At 33.3% G+C, this 6,143-nt stretch overlaps 1 protein-coding gene across 5 annotated transcripts in view; it reads right to left on the minus strand.

Annotated features, from left to right (window-relative positions):
- Positions 1 to 6,143, minus strand: part of LOC117176187 (protein inturned) — a 270,462-nt gene that overhangs the window by 219,760 nt on the left and 44,559 nt on the right. The gene's annotated exons all lie outside the window — the stretch shown is intronic.

Here is a 6,143-nt window from a genome sequence, read left to right on the forward strand (position 1 = left end):
TCAATATTATAATAATTATTATTAGTTATATTATTATCAAATTTATATTAATTAGTCGAGAATTTCATGTATAGATGGTAAAAGTATATATCACTTTTAAATTAAATTAAATGAATATAAAGTTTTAAAAAAATAGAATATTGTGCAATATTTATCATCTGCGCATCTAAGAAAATTAATAAAGGATAAAAGTAAAAAAACTGGTTGTGTATTCGAAGTGTCTACGGGTGATTGCCAAAAATTTGGCCACTTTATATCCCACTCCTTTTCCACTTTTCCTTAGCATAATAACTTTTTTCTCAAATTATCCCAGTAAGGTGCTTATATCAAAGCACATTAATAAAGTTTCAACGCTCTGGACGACTTCGTTATAAAATGATAAATAAAAAGTAGGAAAAATGTATTATACGCTCATGGCCCACATTAAAAGTTTAAACTGAACAATTGCTTAATAATATTAACACTACTTTTCAAAATATTTGAAATTCACGGATATCAATTATACTGAATTTAGAAGGATAAACATCATGAGCATCATGGGTCTGTCCTGAGAGTGTGGGAACTTTTAAAGGAATTTAGAAGTTCCTTTAAAATCCGCAAATTTGTCATTATTGAAAAAAATTGGACTAAGGTCTAATTTTCAATTCCGTGTCACATTTTCAATTTCAACTATTACTTATTAATGAATCCTATTTTTATTTCATATTGCTACCACACTTTAAATTTATTTTATATCTTTATAATAATTTCGAAAATCGATGACACTACAATTTATAATCTTTTTTAAACACATTTTTTATTTAATTTGTTCATCCTTATATGTTTAAAAATTAATTTTATATTACAGATCAATTTTTAATTAGGGATTTTAAACACTGATTTCATCATTCTTTTAGAACACGTATACTTGTTTATTTATCATTTTTCAATATCTTGATAAGTTTAAACGGATAATGAATATTTAAAATAATTTTAATATATCTGTGAATGAATTATAAAAAATTCCAGGCCCTTTCTTACGCAGAAAATATGATTTTATTAATTATTTCATTATTTTGCCCTTATACCTAACACATTTGCCAGCAAGATGCGTGGTTTTTTCATAAAAAAGCAATTTCCTATAAAAGAAAACCCTGACATAACCTTTACAAATTCCAATTTTTACCTTTTCTTCCATAAGTAACGATTTTTTCTCAAAAATACGACATTTTTGGTCGCGAAAGAGCAAAATAATGTTCAAATGTTTAATTTTGTAAGCTTTTTTTATACTCAACCTACCGATTGAAATCTCAGAGTGTATGCTTAAGATTCTCAAGGCTCTGAGAAGCTCTGAGAAATTCTCCGCAGGCACTCAGGTAGATATATTTAAAGGTCCAGGTAGCTCGTTTAAATAGTCTAAAGGCTTTAAAATAACCTTTCCGAAATTGAAATAAAAATACGATCATAAGTAACAAGCAGAGAGGCTGAAATTGAAATAAGAATTCGAACATAAAGAACAAGCAGAGAGGCTTTATCAATAGAGTAGCTGCCACTCAAGGGTCCTTTGTTAAGTTTTCGGATTAAAAGTTAGAAGCAGATTTTTTTTAATTTCATAGTTAACAGCCTAAAACATAATAATTCGGAAAAAAAGTGTTGATAATTTGAAGAGAAATTTAAAAAGGTAGAATCGGGTTAGCGACGGCCAACTACTGTAAATAACGCTGCACGCCCTGTACGTGACGAATACAAAATTAACATTATATTACCGTCGCTTCAATCTTAAAAAGACCACTAAAAAGACCTTGAAAAGAGCCCAAATCTCTCAAACTATCTCAGAGTCTAAATCATTCAAATCGAACCTTAAAATAGTCCGAAACCGGCCAGGCTTTTTCCACTGAGAATACTCTGAGATTTCTATCGGTAGGGCAATGACTCTTTTCTTTGAAGTACCAATTTCCTAGAAAAAGTACCAACAAAACCTTTAAATGTTTGAACTTGTTAGATTACTTCTATAGGTCATAATTTTTTCATAAAAATACCCATTTTTTATGATAAAACAAAAAATAACCTTTAATTGTTCAAACTCGCGAGATTCCCTGCCGATGAGAAAGCACTGAAAACGCACTGGCAAACGGCACTAGCCCGTCAGTGCGTTTTCCAGTGGCTTTTTGTGCTGATTTTCAGCACCTAAACCGCACTGAAAAGTGATGGGACGGTCATATAATGTTCCTATTGTATTCGTCAGGTGCCGGGCGGGCAGAGTTATTTACAGTACCTGGCCGCAACCAAACCGACTCCCACTTTAGAATTTTCTTCAAATTATTAACATTTTTGTCTAATTTATGAATTTTCTCATTATACATATTTATAATTATAACTTTGATACTACTACACTACTTTGAAGTTGAATTAGAAAATGATTTCTGTTTTGGCGTATCTCATTCCATTAACGACCCTACCGTCAGAAATCTCTTGAGTTTTCTCTAGCGAAATAGCCTAGTCCATTTGAGACTATAAGCAGAGTCGATTTTAAACAATTTAGCCTGAGAGATACTCTGAGAGATTTGGGTTCTTTTCAAGGCCCTTTTAGTGGTCCTTTTAAGAGTGGTGCGACGGTAATATAATGTACCTTTTGTATTCGTCACGTACCGGGCGGACAGAGTTATTTACAGTAGTTGGCCGTCGCTAAGCCGACTCTTCCTTTTTAAATTTCTCTTTAAATTATGAACACTTTTTTTACTTCAATGAATTTTCTCATTATACCTATTTATATTTATAACTTATATGCTAATATACCATTTTCTGGTTGAATTAAAAAATGTTGTCTTCTTTGGCGTATCTCATTCCATTCACGAGAAAACGTCGTATTAATTATAATTTTAAGTATTTTAAAAAAAGTTAGATATCTGTTAACTATGAAATTAAAAAAAATCTACTTCTAAATTTTAATCCGAAAGCTTAACAAAGGACCCTTGAGTGTCGGCTACTCTATTGATCTAGCTCCTCTGCTTGTTATTTATGATCGAATTCATATTTCAATTTCAGCCTCTCTGCTTTTTATTTATGATCGTATTTCTATTTCAATTTTGGAGAGGACATTTTAAAACCTTTAAAAAATTAAAAAGAACTACCTGGATCATTGAATATATCTACCTGAGTGCCTGCGGAGTATTTCTCTGAGCTTCTCTGACCCTAAAGAAGCTTTAGAATATACTTTCGGTAAGGGAAATACGTTATATTCGCTTAATTTTAAACACCCAAAAGAAAAAGTTAGATATCTGAAATAATGGAAATTCATTGATTGTGAATCTCTAACCTTCATATAGATAATTTCAAAAATTGACAATTCTTAAATTTTGATTTTTAATCCCTTTCAGCTGGCCTGCTTGGTAGCCTAGTTGGATTGGCATAGACACACCGAATCTCACTAACACTATAGTATATACTACTAACACACCTTTTCAGAGACCTCACAGACTAGATTTATTGGATGAAATAGCCTTTTATTTAAATGGACACTTGAAGGGGAATCCAGGTATAGAAAACTAGCGGTAGAGGTAGTGCTGAAGAAACAGCAACCGATAACGTAACCTTTGAATGTTCAAATTTCTTATTCATAACAAGAAATAATCATTTACCACTATGTAACCTAAAGTTCCATACAAATATGTGCATTCTCTTTGACACTTGATTTGATTTACCTGTTTATAATCTACCGTGAAACCCATGACATGAAATGAATTATTATTTTATTTAATTCACGAAATTTGTGATAACAATGCCATTTTTATAACCAACATACACACTTCTTTCTTATTAACATTTTGAATTTTTGCATTTAATGTAATGAGCAGATATAATTCGCATTCTTGCCGCTACGAACGGCAATATCGGTATCATAAAATGCGCGGTTTTACAATTTGAAATAAATGAAATATAATACGATTACATTTTAATTGAGAGTAAAATGTCTTTCGAAAAAAGATTGGCAAAGCAACAGTCCGGCAAGTCGGCATGAAGAGAAAGAAAATATCTTTAACGATAAAACATTCTTGATATAGGACTCGATGACAGAACTATTTATAAAAAAAGTCACGTCTGGAACCTATCGCGCTCGCTGGATTTTCATGAGAATAGAGGGTTACTGATTACGCAATCCAAAGTTGGGTTTAGGAGGCTAAGGAGAAATATAGAATTTTAGAGTAGGGATTAGGGCCAATGTGTAACGAAAGAATGTATGGAAATGTGGGGGAAGCTGAGGACCGCTGCAACGGCATCGAAGCTCCCGACGATGAAGTAAAGGACCAGAAGAATCTGGTACACAGCCGCGGCTCGTTCGTTAGTTATCTCGAGATATTAAATTAAATTTTGTAAAGATATAGTTTAAAGGTCAAGATTAATAAAATATTTGTTTATTCATGGAAATTCATGGAAACCCCTGCGTATACTACCGACATTCGTCCGTTTCTGATGTACTCGTGCCTCTCTTCTTAACTATGAAACACGCACCGAAGTCTTGCTTTCTGAAAATAACAGATTTTGGACAAATCGTGCTTTGGCAAAACCACTCCCTAACCATGCGGAGAACCCAGTGGCGAGGGGCTATTCACTCTGTAGTCGAACATTTCAAACGTTAGAATTTTTCGTGAAGTCAACGAAATCACGTAAAACTATGAACTCCATGAACACGTAACATTAAAGCCGTTATAGTAATGACAACGTCAGTAAAACTACTTGAATTCGTAAGAATAAGGAAAGAGTCTTCATACAACGTAGTGAGTCAGCAAAGATGGGCGTAGCGCCGTGCGAAGTAGGTGCCGAGTCATCGCGAAATCAGGTGCCGAGTCAGCACGAAGTCAGAACGAAGGCATCGAGATTGAGATTGAGTGGCATAAAAATAATCGAAAAGCGCGACGCCGCAATGTACAGTACGCGTCAAGTCAAATCGAGTTACGAAGGAAGGGCGTAGTCAGCAGGAAGTCGACAGTTATCGCTTGAATTCATCGAAGTCAACAACAATCGAATTCAAAAACTATAGTCAAACAAAGTCACGAAAGGACGATTGAAGTGGCACGACCAGCCCCATGCATCACCCCCACTTTTCTGTTTTCTTAAGATCCGAAAGGGAAATGTCGGTGAAACTAATCCAACAGATGGCGCCACAAAAAGTAGGTCTGACTTTTCTGTTGCTAAACATTGCAGAGTTTACAAAAATAATTCTAAAAAACGATTAGTTCGCGAGAAATTCACAAAAAGTGTTTTGAAAAAAATGAAGCCTAGTGAATCTTCTAATTTTTTTAAAAGTTGTCTTGTTCTTATTATAAGTGCTGTAAGAATGGGACGTAAATGTGTAGTTCCTGTTTGCAAGTCAGGTTATGATAACAATGAAGAGAAATTCCACACTTTCTCTGTACCAAAGATATAAACGTAGATGCGGTGCGAGCTTAGTTACCCGCCATAAATATAGACGGCGCGTCCGGCGAAAAAAATCCCTTCCCCTCTACCCACCGCTCCCCGTAAATAGCACCTTCCCATGTAGTTTGCCAAGAGCCACTTGGAGCGCTGTAAGTAACTCTCGGCACGCCTTCGAGGCGCACTGATGGTAAACTTAGCTTGGACAAGAACCATTTAACTTAAAATTAAATTGCGAACATTTCATAACAAACGTAAAATATCCAGGCTTTGTAAGACATGGTTATTTTAATAGATACCAGAGAGAAAATTAAATGTATAATTTATATTTCTGTTTCATATATTTTGTAATATTTCTAAAGTTATTTGATTATTTCCAAATATATCTTTGTTATTTCTCATCTTTTTATATTCTTTTATAAGTAACAATTTATTTACTTCACCATATTATATTTTTATTCTAACAGATAAAACTTTTAGTGTAATATCTATACATTGTTCTTTAATATTATTAAGTGTTTATTTTTATATTTGTACAGTTTGCAATTTCTAGAGATATTTTAGTCTATTCGACTAATGAATTTCTCGCATGTATTTTAAAATTTCTTAATTATTACGTTCCCATCACTGACAATGATTGAATGGCAGAGTAATAATAAGTTCATAAATCTATAACTGCTGTCTGGGTCAAACCTGTATTTGGTGTTAGGATTTCTCTACTTTGAATCAGAAAACTTTGAACCCTCAGAGCA

The sequence above is a fragment of the Belonocnema kinseyi genome, chromosome 7 (genome assembly GCF_010883055.1).
Source record: "Belonocnema kinseyi isolate 2016_QV_RU_SX_M_011 chromosome 7, B_treatae_v1, whole genome shotgun sequence".
NCBI classification, from domain to species: Eukaryota; Metazoa; Arthropoda; class Insecta; order Hymenoptera; family Cynipidae; genus Belonocnema; species Belonocnema kinseyi.